At 37.8% G+C, this 14,937-nt stretch overlaps 1 protein-coding gene across 2 annotated transcripts in view; it reads left to right on the top strand.

The window, feature by feature from the left end:
• PAN2 (PAN2-PAN3 deadenylation complex catalytic subunit PAN2) overlaps positions 1-14,937 on the top strand; it is a 588,859-nt gene that overhangs the window by 403,305 nt on the left and 170,617 nt on the right. The gene's annotated exons all lie outside the window — the stretch shown is intronic.

Here is a 14,937-nt window from a genome sequence, read left to right as displayed (position 1 = left end):
AGTTATGGTCTTCCAGCTTCCTTGTAAACGGAAGGGAAGAAGTAATCTTAACCAGAGCGCGACTTCGCCACAGTCAACTTACCCATCTTTATCTCCTCACAGGTAATGATCTTCTGCAATGCACATAGTGCAACTCTCCTCTTACAATGAAACATATTCTTGTTGAGTGTACTTTGTACACCACTGCCTGCCAAATCTCATTTAGCTTTCTGCCAAATCTTAAAGAACCCCTGACACTCTGACAATGATGCTAATCTGCTCGAATTTTTCCTCTTTATTAAACAGATAAAATTATATGATCATTTTTGACTGATGCCATAACAGTCACTATGAATATGTAACATTCATAACGTTGATTAGTGCAATATGGCCTAAGTAGCCTTTGCACCAAAAAAACAATCACAACAGCATCAGCAAAGATACTTTGGCTCCACAGGAGGCAAAATGGGGGATTCAGTTGAAAGGGAAACTGGAAATATATTCCATAATAAAGAGATGGAATAGACCCAGAGTAGTTCTACCAGGTGTAAAAATAGATTATATGACTACCCACTTATCAGTGTTTAATGGTAATAAATGGTTTATATTGATACCTGTGGATACTAATAACTTAAAACATAAATGAACTGATGTCTTGGTTATGAAATATAAATAAATATTGGAAAAATGTCATGACATGGGAAACAATGTTCTTGTGTCTGCAATTCTGTCCAGACATGATAGGAGGGAATATATAACGAAAGTCATGTAGATTAACTCTAGACATGGGATTAACTCTGTTCAAGGCAAAAAAATAAAAATTTTTGGAGCATGGTGCACCTTAGTTAATAAAAGAAATTTTTGTAAAGATGGAATTCATTTGAGCAGAGGTGGTGCAAGAGTTTTTGCTAATGTCATTGAGGATTAAGGGTTCAGGGAACTGCTAATTTTGGGTGTTAGAGAAGCCTTTGGAATGATGCAAGTTAGTGACATTTTGTTATTTTTGGTAGTTTTTTTTAAGGAGCATTAGCAACTAAGGCCATATTGCTCCGGAGATATGCGGTGGTCATTACCCTGACCTTTTCGCACCCTCCGTATTTGGTGGTCACGGCCTCGAACCCAGGTCTAATCAAGAAGCTTGTGCTATGCACTGCTGCTCCTGCCCACCTGGCTACGGAGGCGCCAAGTTAGTGACATAGTTAGGCCAAAATCACACTTGCACCATCCCTATGAGTATGTGTGTACAACCTGAAATTACTCTATGCACAGAAAGAAACATTGAAATAAGTTCAGAAACCACAAGCAGGTAGTAACTAATGGCAAATGATGCAAGAAATCAAGCTTATATAGTATCAGGGGGGGAAAAACAGTTCACTTCATACCTTACCCTCAGAATTTGTCTAATTTCTTCCTTGAATTTATTCAACCCACCCACTTCCACAACACCAGATTGAAGCCTGTTCGAGCAATCAGCCATCTGCTGGTTGAAGGAAAATTTTTGCACATCTATCCTGCAACTATCCTTCTTCAACTTATGTCCCCTCATGTGTGTAGTCTCAGAAAGTGGAAGGATACTATAAACATTCAAGTTTAAAACCCCTCAATCAGATCTCCCTGCAGGCGCTTAGTCTCAAGACGCTGCAATATGCAGAACTAAACCATTTATAGGTAAGAACATCCTTTTGTGCCCTTCAACAATTTGCATACCCTTCTCTGCATCCGTTCCAGCAGATCTACATCCTTCCTAAAGTGAGGCCTCCAGACCTGTATACAGTATTCAAGATGTGCCCTAACCATGGCCTTATAACAGAGGGATAATCACCTCCTTGCTAGCAAAGTTTCTGTATATCATTGACAAAAATCCCATGAGCTATCCCAGCAAACATGTCTGCACTGCTAAGAGAATTTCATGTCTGACTACACAATTACCGCCAAGTCTTTTTCATTATCTACTACCCTGAGTGTAGCATTAGCATTAGTAGAGGCATATGATGCAAGAAAGCAAGCTTATGCAGCAACAGCCAGAAGAAAAAAAAAAAAAAACCCTTCCACTTCACTCCTCCATTCGTTCGAAATACCTGTCCAGCTGAGCCGTAAATTTATTTAGGCTATCAACTTCCACGACAAGGGATGGAAGTCTGTTCCACCAACCAACTACCCGCTGGCTAAGGACAAATTTCCGGACATCTATCCTACATCTGTCTTTCCTCAATTTGAATTTATGCCCTCTCAGGTGATTATTCTGAGCAAGAGGTAGAATCCCATCAGCATTGAGCATGCTCAAACCATTCAAGGCTTTATACACCTCTATCAGATAACCTCGCTGGTGCCTAGTCTCCAGACACTGTAATTTGCAAAACTTAAGCCTTTCTTCGTAAGAGCACCCCTTTGTTCCATTCACTAATCTTGTTGCCCTTCTCTGTACTCATTCCAGCAGCTCTACATCCTTCTTGAAATGAGGCCTCCAGACCTGTATACAGTACTCTAGGTGTGGGAATACAAGGGAATAATCACCTCCTTATCCCTGCTAGAAAAATTCCTGTATATCATTGATAAGACACCATGAGCTACTCTTGCAGCCCGTCTGCACTGCACAGAGAACTTCATATCTGCCTGCACAATTACCCCCAGGTCCTTTTCATTCTCTACCACTGTCAGTGTAGTACTACAGAGTTGATAGGTCATTCTGGGGTTGCTGTTTCCCATATGTAGTACTTTACATTTGTCAATGTTAAACTTCATTTGCCACCTCTCAGCCCATCTGCTCAACCTTTCCAGATCCTGTTGCAGCAGCATAGTGTCAGTAGTGTCCTTGACAACCCTGCCAACATTTTATCATCTGCAAACTTGGACATTAAGCTTGATATACCACCATCAATATTATTTATAAATACAGAAAACAATAATGGACCCAACACTGAACCCTGAGGGACTCCACTAATAACATTAGTCCACAATGAGCAGTGTCCATTGATTACCACTCTCTGTCTTCTCCCCCCTCAACCACCCCTTTATCCACTGCAGCAATTTGCCTCCAATGCCACACTGCTCCAATTTGTGCAGCAGTCTTCCATGTGCAACAGTATCAAAAGCCTTTCTAAGATCCAAGTATATAATATCAAAGTTATTCCCTGCATCCAATTCTTTTGTGACTGCATCATAGTATCCAATCAGATTGGTCAGGCAAGACTTCCCCTTAACAAAACCATGCTGTGTCCGAGCTATAACTGAAGTCTTGTCTAGATGATCCTGCAGTGCTTCTTTAAACAGTCCCTCCATTAATTTTCCGGGAACAGAAGTTAAACTCACAGGTCTATAATTACTTGTGTCAGCCTTTGATCCTCCTTTGTGAATTGGGGTCACATTTGCACATTTCCAGTCTATGGGTACCTCCCGTGAGTCCAAGGAAGCTCTCAAAGTTATGGCTATTGCTTACTTCCTTTGCTGCCTCCTTTAATATAACTGGATAGATCCCATCCACCCCAGATGCCTTTCTTGTATTTATCTTCAACAATTTCTCCTCCACTTTACTCTCAGTTATTACAAGATTATCTAGCTTACTGCCAGTGTTGAATAAACCTCTGGCATTCCCCTCGCTGAATAACTCCTCATGTGTGAATGTCGATGCAAAATATTCATTTAGTTTGTTAGCTATCTGAGCAGGATCATCAACAGTTGACCCATCGGTATCAAGTGGACCAATCTGATTCATCCCCTTCCTTCTAGAGTTTTCATAAGTAAAGAACTCTTTGCTGTTTTTCTTTGCATCCCTTGCCAAGGATCTCTCGTAATCTGCCTTCGCCTGCCTAACCTCCTTTGTAACTTGGTTACAGATCAACTTGTATCTATCATAGGCTTCTGTGTCACGTGTTAATTTGTATGTATCCCATGCATTTTTCTTCTCTGCCATATGTCTTATTAGTTCATCTGACATCCACTTAGGCCTAAACCTTGAACAATATTTCTTAGTTGGTATGTAAAGCCTAGTAGCTTCCAAGATAAGTTCTTTGAATGCTTCCCATTTTGAATTTGCTGTTGGTAACATCATCAGTTGGTCCCACTGTATAGAATTTAAATACTGTCTCAGACCATCGTAGTCGCCTTTACGAAAGCAATAACCCTTCCCTTTACCCCTGATGGTAGTTACCTCTTTGAATAAATCCCACTTCAGCACACAGTGATCACCGCCACCTAGTGGGTCCTCTATCTGCAGATTCTTAATGCATGAAGAATCACTACTGATAATCAAATCAAGAGTATTACTCCCTCTAGTTGCCTCCCGAACATGCTGATGTAGAAAACAATGATCCGATAAATCCACAAAAGCCTTGCTAGTGTGTGAGTGACTAACCCACAAATTCCAGTCAGTATCTGTGAAATTAAAATCCCTCATTATGTAGTACCACACAGTTGATAAGTTACTTTGGTGTTACTGCTATGCATGTGTAGTACCTTACATTCATGAGTGTTAAACTTCAACTGCCATTTCTCAGATCATCAATCCAATTTTCTTAGATCTTGTTGCAGTAGCTGAAACTGATGACTGTCATTAACCATCCTGCCAACGTTTGTATCATCTGCAAACTTAGACATTAAGTCTGATATACCTTCATCAATATCATTGATGAATATTAAAAAAAAACAAAAAACAATGGAATCAGCACTGAGCCCTGGGGAACTCCACTAATAACATTAGTCCACAAAGAGCAGTGCTCATTGATAACCACTCTCTGTCTTTTCCACTTAACCATCCCTTTATTCATAGTAGTAACTTGCCCTTAATGCCACATTGCTCCAGTTTATACAGCAGTCTTAATAATATCTTAATGTCTAAGATATCATATACTCATGTCATATCAAAATTATTTTTTGCATCCAGTACCTTGGTCACTGCATCATAGTTACCTACCAGATTTGTTAGATAAGACCGCCCCCTTGATAAATCCATGCTGTGATTGCAGTATAATTGTACCCTGTGTATAAATCTACTCTTCCTGTCCAAAGTCCTGCATTACATCTTTAACTAGTGATTCAATTATTTTCCCTGGAACAGATGTTGACCTAACAACTCTGTAATTACTCATGTTGCCTTTTGATCTCCCTTTATGAATTGGGATATATTCGCACATCTTCAGTCCATAGGCACCTCCCCGGAATGCAAGGATGCTCTCATAATTATGGCTAAGGCTTTGCTTATCTTCATTGCTGCCTTCCTTAATATAATTGGATAGAATTCATACACCCCAGGTGCCTTTTTTTTATGTCCATCCTCAACAACTTCTCCTGCACTTTCCTTTCAGTTATCACAAAATTATTTAGCTGATTGGAGTTTGATAAACTTCTGGCATCCCCTTCCCTAAAGAATGCAGAAGCAAAATACAGAGGGTTGATTCAGCCTTTTGATAATGATTTTGACAGTCCTTTAAAACTGCAAAATTCCATGCTGCCACAATGGGATGTGTTCTATTTGTTTTCCCTGCTCATGGACTATCGCATGGCATCGCAGTTTCTATTGAAGTAAAGCCCACTGCAAAACTGCCAAGTCGATCTTGTCCCATTTCTGCAAGCAGACTTTCCACAAACCTTCAACAGTTCTGGGGTGGTGGTTTCCGAGAGCTCTTTTCAAAAGTCCGAATATGCAAAAATCCATGGGTGTGGCATCAGGTAATTTAACAGGTATATCTTCAAATGGGATCGAATGAATACCTGTCACTGCTTCCATTCTCCACAAAAAAGCACGGGTGGAACGTGACTGTGGCTGGACACTTTATCCTGGTGCACCCAGACTTTTTCAGAGTCAGGACTGTACAATGTGGGTATTTCACGTTCACACAACAGCTGTAGAACTTCAGTCTGGTAATACACTGAGTTGACTTTCACTTTTTCAGCGACTCTACCAACTCAAATTTGCCATTATAACAAAAACTGGCTACAACCATAAAGCCTCGGCCAAAACTTTCCTTGGACTGATGCTCCCATGTTAGAAAGGCCTTGTCACCTTCTGGACAGTAATAAATTGCTCGAATTTTGTTGCAGTAGGAGAGGTACACCCACGCTTCGTCCAATGTTGCTATGAATTTCCACCTTTCAGCTGCCAGATATTTTTCATAGAGTTTTCGAGCATTGATCCGCCGCTCTGCAATGTGCCTTGCTCCTAGGTGGTGTACGAGGGCCTTGTGCTTCTTCTCCAGTTGCAAATTTTCGTTGATTATGTGACAAATGGTTGACTGGGAGGTTCCCACACGTGACACTATAGCTCTTTGGGTTTTTGGATTTTCACCGACAACAAGCGACTGCATTTTCATACTACCTCCCTCGTTCGACTTGGAGCAGGTTGCAGTTACTTCAGTGTTTTCCGCCCACTTGCAACAGCTTTTCGGAATTTTCTTTTGCCATTCAAAACCTTATGGATACCAAACTTCGATACACTAAAATTTTTCGACTTGTACCTATCAATAATTTTTGCATAACTGTGCCCTTCTTCAGAAAGTGCGATTATGTAACCTTCCAACCATGAGTCCAATTTCCGAGGTATGTCGACATTAAAACAACTTCTACAACTGATGCCTGTTCATAAGGTTTGGGATTGCGCCTGCGGGAAAAAAAATTTACATTGCTGCCATACGTCACAAGTAGGATTAATGTCAAAATCGTTATCAAAAGGCTGAATCAACCCTCCGTAACTATTCAATTTGTCTGCAACCTGAGCAGGGTCATCAACAGTTAACTCATATAGATTGGCCCAATGTGGTTCAACCCCTTCCTTCTAGTGTTAGTATAAACAGAGAAGTCTTTGCTGTTTTTCTTTACATATTTGCCTGTTTTTCTTCTCATAATCTGCCTTGGCTTTAGTAACCTCCTTTGTGACTTGATTACAGACTAATTTATATGCATCCTTTATAAGTTTTTCTTCTCTGCCATGCATCTCAATAGTTAATCTGATATCCATTTAGGTCTAAGCCTTGAACAGTATTTCTTCGTCTGTATGAAAAGCCTAGTAGCTTCTTTGATTACTTCCCTGAATCCTACCCATTTAGACTTTGCTGTTGGTAAAATCTCAGTTGTTTCCACTGCACACAATTTAAAAACTCTCTGAGACCTCTGTAGTCACCCTTATGAATGCCAAAGCTTTACCCTTAACAGCAGTTATGTCTTTAGTTAAATTCCATATTAGTAGTGTGATTGCTGCCACCCAGTGGGTTTTTATCTGCAGATTCTTAATGCATGAACAATCACTACTGATAACCAGATCAAGAGCATTGCTTCGTCTTGTTGCCTCTCTAACATGTTGCTGAAGAAAGCAGTCATCTAAGAAATCCACAAAAGCTTTTCTATTGTGTGAGTGAGCGACCAACCTTGAAATTCCAATCAACATCTGGAAAGTTAAAATCCCCCATTATGAGACATTCTGATTTGCTTGCCCACCCTATTTCTCTGTATAGCTGTTGGTATACCCATCTCCACTTCATCCTGCAGTGGATTGAAAATGGCTGATGATGATGATGATGATACCCATCTCAGTCATTAGGCCTATAACATACTCCTATTCTCAATTTTGTTTTCCTAGTGCTTATACCACACCAAACTGACCCAACAATGCACTCATCACCCTAATTAACTGGATGCACTGCCTTAGATTTAATATTCTTTTTAACTAAGAGCATAATCCCTCCATCTCTCCTGTCCTGTCTGTCCTTCCTCTATGCCTTGTGGCACCTCCGTAGCCAGGTGGGCAGGAGCAGCAGTGCATAGCAAACACTTCTTGATTAGACTGGGGTTCGAGCCCGTGACCACCAAATACGGAGGATGCAGAAAGGTCAGGGAATGACCACCGCATATATCCGGAGCAGGGCTCCCACTCACAAATTTTAAAAAAACTTAGATTGCAACTTAAATAAACCCAAAAAAAACCTAGTTTTCATCATATAGTGTAGCAACACAAATAAGATAAAACTTACCATGCAAAAATATCTTTTATTTAATTGTAATCAGAATTTTCATCCCATTCAGTTCCCTCCACATTTATGTTTTGAAGTTCTTTCTTTTTTTTCAAACGTTCTTCGTATCTTTTATGACAAGTTCCTTGTATGACTTCTTTTACCAGTTCTGATTTAGGTTTCCACGTATTTTTTTTTTTTTTTTTTTTTTTTTGATTTGGTAGTTGTTGGCGCATCGGCTTCTGTGGCCATATTGCACCTCCCAAGGTTTTTGCAGTACTTTGATCCAAGCCCGAGGCGGGAATCGAACCCGCGACCTTTGGGTTGCCGGGCAGGTACTTTACCCACTCGGCTAGCCCGGTCGGCGTTTCCACGTATAGCAATTTTGATTAGATCTATTTATCGCCTGTTTTGCCATTAGTCGATTTTTCACACTTTCTAGTTTAAGGGAGTTTGTGGCTTGTTTTTATATGGTTTACTTGGGAGAAGATTCTTTCTACACTTGCCGAAGAGTGAGGTAAAATAGTTAGACTGGTCATAAAGTTAGATAAAATCTCATATTTAGAATTATTAAAGCCATCTTTTACATTACGTAACAGATACCAAAGCTCAGGGATGGTTTTGTAAGAGAAATCTAAATCTTGATTTAAACGAAATGATCTCCATTCATCATCTAGAAGATCTAGTTTGTCTTCAGAAACAAGGTGAGGGAATTGCATTGCTAAATGGAAAATTGAGGATGGCGAATTGGCACGATCATGTATCACTGCTGGGTCAAGAACATTGAAACTGGCGATAATTCCATCATCATTTAGAGGAAATCTTTTTCTGATTTCCATACAAAGTTCAACAAGAAATTTTAAACAATCATTTTTAAACCTGCTTTCACTGTCATCAAGTGGTGTTCAATTTAATAAGGCCATACAACGGACTCCCAAATATATTTTATTCAGAGGCTTATGATTTATTGCATTGCTTGGATCAATTTCAACCAGCTTGCACAAAGTAATGACTTCTTCTTTTATGAAAAAACTAAGAATATTTATATACTCAATTGAAACCATTGAATGAATTAAGTGCAATCTTAAATGCTCAGATTAAAATTTAATATTCAGGCAGTTTATTTTCTCCAGTACATATCCTAAAAACAACAACATATGCTTAGTTCCTTTGGTGATCATAGTATTGCAAATATTCCCTGCACCATTGATTTTGTCAATTTTTTATTGAGACTGAAAATAAAGAACTAACGCATCCCACTGCTCAATAATAATTTTTATTACATTGCCACGGGATAACCAACGTGTTTGTGCTAATTTGGGGATTTTATACTTAGCAGTATCTACAACATCTTGAATCATTTTGAACTCGTTTAATCTTTTACTACTACGGGAAAAATAACAAGAGATATCTTTTATAAATATTTCTAGATATGATGGTAGTACCTTGACTGAATGACTAGCACATAATGCAAAAGAATGGCAAACACATCCCGTTATAAATACTGATGGTACATCCTTTTTTAGCAATGACTGGAACCCACTCTTAGTACCCATCATAGTGGCACAATTATCACTTCCAAAGCCAACGAGATTACTTATTTGAATGTTTTTTTTTCTATGAAAAGATCTTTTACAGCTTGATAAAGCCCTTCTGAAGTACCATTTTTGACAGTGTCAAGTAACACATCTACAACATCAAGTTTTTGAATATCAAACTAACAACAACAGCTAGAATTTGCGATAAAGATAAATCTGTACTTTCATCTATTATCATTGAAAACTTGTTGTTTCTGCATATGTTAGAAATGTATATATTTTCATAATAGGCTATGACATCTTGTATAAGATAAGAGACTTTAGTCGCCTTCATCTGAACTTGTTTTGCAATATTGCTATCATGAAATGCTTTCTTACATGCTTCTGTAAGGTGATCACATTGCGCAAATGGAATATTATGCTCAGAAATGAGTGCAGCAATTGTTAATTCTGCCTTTGCTACTTCTTCATTCTCCGTAGGTTTACGTTTTGTGAAGAACATGTCTAACGTTGAACTTATCTTAGCAATATTTGCACTTTTTTTACGTTTAACTGTATTTTTATGCGCTAGTAACATCGATTTATTGGCATTCTTTAATTTCATTTCACAACAAATACAGTAAGACGCACCTTTTTCATTACTGTCTTCTTTCAACCAATCCTTTAATTCCGGATCTTCTAACCATTCATTCCTAAAATTTTCTGTATACCACCGTTTACTCATCTTTCTCTGTGGGGAACAAGTTTCAGACATTGTGGGCAATTTGTGGGTATGGCTAATTAGCAGTTATCTTATTTAAAATATTCTATAAAATAAAAAATAAATCACTAATCCATTAACATAAAATAGAATTAATCACTACAATTTAAATTTATTATATCACTGTATGTAGTACACGCATAAATGTAAAAATCACACCAAATAATGCAATAATACCACGTACGATCACGAAAGACTGTGCAGTAAAGACCGCCTTCTCAATAGGCTGCACATACATGTTAGTAACGCGAACATGTATGCTTACATGTATGAACATGTAAGCGTAATTTCATAGTGTAGAACCCTGCGAAAACTTTGAAATCCTTTTACATTTGTAGTATTTGGTACAAGCACTTGAGATATTACAAATTATGATCAGTATTGTTAGAATATAAGATTAAGAAAATTGTAAACTGTTATTATATGTATTAAATTTTATTGTATTTACAAGAAATAAAAATAAATTGACTTAAAATTAAAAATTACCGAAAAAACCCAGATAATGAGATTTTTGTGAAAAAAAACCTATCAACCCAGATGACAATCAAAAAACCCAGATCTGGGTGGAAAAACCCAGGAGTGGGAGCCCTGATCCGGAGGCACCTCCGTAGCCTGGTGGGAAGGAGCAGCAATGCGTAGCACACGCTTCTTGATTAAACTGGGGTTCGAGCCCATCACCACCAAATACGGAGGATGCTGAAAGGTCAGGGAATGACTACCACATATCTCCGGAACAATATGGCCTTAGTTGCTAATGCTCCTAAAAACCAAATAACAACAACATCTATGTCTTGTACTCCCCGTATTCAAATTCAGCATCACTTATATCTGAGTGACACCACATCTCTACTATTCCTACAATTTCTGCATTCGACGACTTAATCAGTACTTCAAATTCATCAAATTTATTTACAACATTCATAGCATTAGTGTACATGCAAGTATATAAGCAAGTGTTCTTACTCTTAGTTACCCTAACACAGCCAATGTATTCATTTGTTCCATGACCACCCAAAGCAGGGCTTGAAATCCCAAATGCCTTGCGGCTGCTGCATGTACCAGTAGTAGCAGTAAGAATCACTTTTATCTCTGCCTGCAGATCTACTGAAACTGTTAGTCCGTGATTCTCATCCCCAGTCTAGCTTGGGGGGGGTCGCAGAGTCTAATAGTTTAAGTAGCATACACAGAATAATTGAAGTATTGATTAAGTCATTAAATGTTCTCTGACCCACCTATCACTGCCCCAATAGCATATGCAAATATTCTTGTGCCCCTTCTATTCAAGTGTACCGAGTTACAAGCATCCTGCATTCTGCCCATGAAGGATATTAGAATAATTCTGAACAGTTTTGATGACATTGCTCCATTTGTTCTCAAAACCTGTGATCCTGTTTTGTGTTGACTTTTTGTACTTTCTTGTTCCAGTGGTGTTTTTTTTTCCCCTTCTGCTTGGAAATTTGCTTATAGCCAGTGAATTCCTACAAAGGTGACAAATCCCTCTCATCCAATTATTGCCCAATTACACTTACCTCAATTCTTTCCAAAGTAATTGTTGAAATCCATTAACCACCAACTCTTAAACTATCTCAAACCTCCAATCTGATCAGTGATTTCCAATACAGATTCTGTCAATCAATCCACTGGTGATTTATTAATTTATATTACTCATTTTTGGACAAATTTGATGGAAAAGTTTGGTGAAAATCAAGCATTTTCTCAATACATAATTTCTAATGCTTTTGATCATGTGTGGCATACAAGCCTTCTAAACAGGCTCCCAGATTGTGGATTGCTGACTGCTTTTTGCAATTCGGTATCCAGTTTTCTCTCTGACTGCTCACTTCAGGTGATGGCTTTGTCTTTTTGCTTCTCCACTAACACTGGTTTGCCACGTTTAAGTTTTTTCCTGCACTCGTTTTCCTCATACATATTAATGACCTTTTTCTGTATACTGTATACTGTAAATCCTGTCCGTAGTTTTACTGATAGCATTACATTCATCTTCCACTTTGAGGAACCATGCTTTGCACAAACATCTTCAACTACTTAAATAGCCACCACCAATTCCTTAAATTCCACATTAGAGAATCAGCTAACTGATTCTCCAATGTGGGGAAAAGAAATTTTAGTTAACTGGAATCCTGCTTTATTTCTTGCAAAAGAGAGTCTACTGCTGCTTTCTGTTCTTCGATGACACTCAGATTTCTAGACAAGATCACATATCTCTATTAGGGATTATCATGACTTATAATCTCTTGGCATAAGCATATCAGAAGTGACCCTTCCTAAGCATCAAATAGTGCTTCCTTCATTTTCTTATTTGCTCTCGATGTTACTTTTCTCCTAAGCAACTACTTACTATCCAAATCTACCCTACCATTATTCTCATATCTGGGCTGGTGCTCCTAAAACCTCTCTCATGCTTTTAAAACCCATTTAGAATTTAACCTACCAGCGAGGTTAATCAATGACCATTCTCTTGCAAAATATCTTCACGCCCTGTCTCATTGACTTCATTTCCTTCTACTTGCCTTCTCTGTAGATACTTCCACGAGTGCTGTTTTGAAGTGGCAACTGTAATTACCCCAGTCTCTTCCAAAACCAGTGCAAACACATGCTTCACCTAGTCAGCACCATTCACTGTCCACCTCCAAACTCACAGAACTAATTTTTTCTCTTCTTCATTTGTCTCTACTACTTTGTTTCCTGGAAACTTACTTTCACATGTATTTCATGTAAGCTTCAACCAGTCATGGATAAGCTGTCCTCAATACATGTCTCCTTTGATATTTAATTCTAGTCATTCCTTGCTTGTATAATGTAATGGTGTTATATGAGCAAGAAAAGAGCAAGTACTAAAGCTATTTAACATTGTCACTGAAAAGTGACAGTACTACAAAGCTTTTGGCTTATTGTAGCTTAAAAGCAGTTTGTCTTTTAATTTTTCTCCAAGGGTTTTTTATTTTCTTGATGAATTCTAACTACATCTTGATTTTAGTTGAAAATCTTTGTGAAAAATGCACTTCTTAATAGGTGTGTCTTAATTTTTTACCTTTTTTAAATTATTTCTATTATATCCTTTTTGTTCATTTATTTAAGTCAGCATATATATAAATTAGTGCTAAAAAAATTGCATCACCTAATTTTTTAGGTTGTTCGTCCTTATATAACAGCTAATCTTTTAGAAATAGCTGAAAAAACATATTACACATATGAAACTATTAATTGCAGAAAAATTTACTTTTATGCCTTATGGGTAAATTTTTCTTATGCCTTATGGGTAAATACAAAGTACTGTTTTCCAAAATAACTGCATATTACTTATAGTTCATATAATAACAAAAATCCTATGAAAGCAGTGATTTTTTTTCATTACCTTGCTCGTGCTAGGATGAAAGGCAGCTATATAATCAAAAAACACAAAAAAAAATGTACACTAATATTTTGTTGTCCCATCTCTTGCTTTGATGACTGCTGAACATCATTATGGCATCAACTGGATAAGGTTCTGAATGAATTCTTGGGAAATCTCATGTTATCAAACAGGTTAATGTCTGTTGAAACTCTCTGTGTTTTTGGTTTCTTTTGCATTACTAGAACATCTATTTTGTTCCAACAGTTTTCAATTGGATTGAGGTCTGGGCTGTTTCAGGCCATGTTATTGTGCGAATTGATTTATCCTTCAACCATGTTTGCACCTGTGGACAGTAAAGATAGCGAAATAAATGTAATTTACTTCGCTATCTTAAGCAAGAGTGCAACATTTCATAAATTAAAAAATTTTGCTAATTTTGTGAATTATAGTACTTACTTTAATGACAAGCCTCTATGACATGGAGCAGAGTCATCCTGAAAAATGAAATTGGCAACGTGCCCATCCTTGAATCTCAAAAATGTCCTTATACACATCAGAATTCACTTGTACCTTTCACAAATTCAAGATGACCAACTCTTCTATGTGAAATACAGCCACATATCATTTGAGTTGCAGAATGTTTCACTGTGGAGGTGATACAGTCAGGATGAAATTCTTCTCCTCTTCTTCACCTAACAGTCTGCTAGCTATCTGAATTGCACAAATTGAATTTGGATTCATCAGAAAAAATAACACATTTGCACTGATTCTCAGACCAACTGTCTGCTCTTTTGCTTGATTTAGATGCTGGACTTTTGTATTTTACTTCAAAAGTAGCTTTTTGGCAATATGCTGCTAATCCCGATGAGAAAGGGCATCGACATACTGTAGCAGTATTTACTTTTACTCCTGTATCCTCTTCCCATGCTGTTTTGAGATCTGTCAATGAAGTTCTTCTGTTTGCAACACACAGATGGACCGGAAATCTATCCTGTGGTGCAGAGATATTCATTGATATCTGCTTCCTTTCTTTCTGCTTAGACTGCCAGTTTCTGATAGTTTTTGTAATAAATGTGCCACTGTTGACTGACACAGTGAGTCCTTTTAGCTATTTCATGCATAGAATGTCCCTCTGCATTCAACACAGCAACACTTTTTCCTACATGGTGTTAAATTTGAAAATTTTGCCATTGCAAAAGCATAGAATACTGGGTTTGTGGCATATGAACATTATTTATACTTCCGCCAAGGTGATGCAGTCGTGTATATCACATGACATCATCTACAAGAGTTTGTTAGAGATTGATGATGCAATAGGGTAATGATGTTACAAAACATATAATGATATATTGCCAAATTTCACAGAAA

Source organism: Mastigoproctus giganteus, chromosome 10 (genome assembly GCF_048544385.1).
Source record: "Mastigoproctus giganteus isolate SK-2022 chromosome 10, ASM4854438v1, whole genome shotgun sequence".
NCBI lineage: Eukaryota > Metazoa > Arthropoda > Arachnida > Uropygi > Thelyphonidae > Mastigoproctus > Mastigoproctus giganteus.
This window is presented reverse-complemented; position numbering and strand designations above follow the sequence as displayed.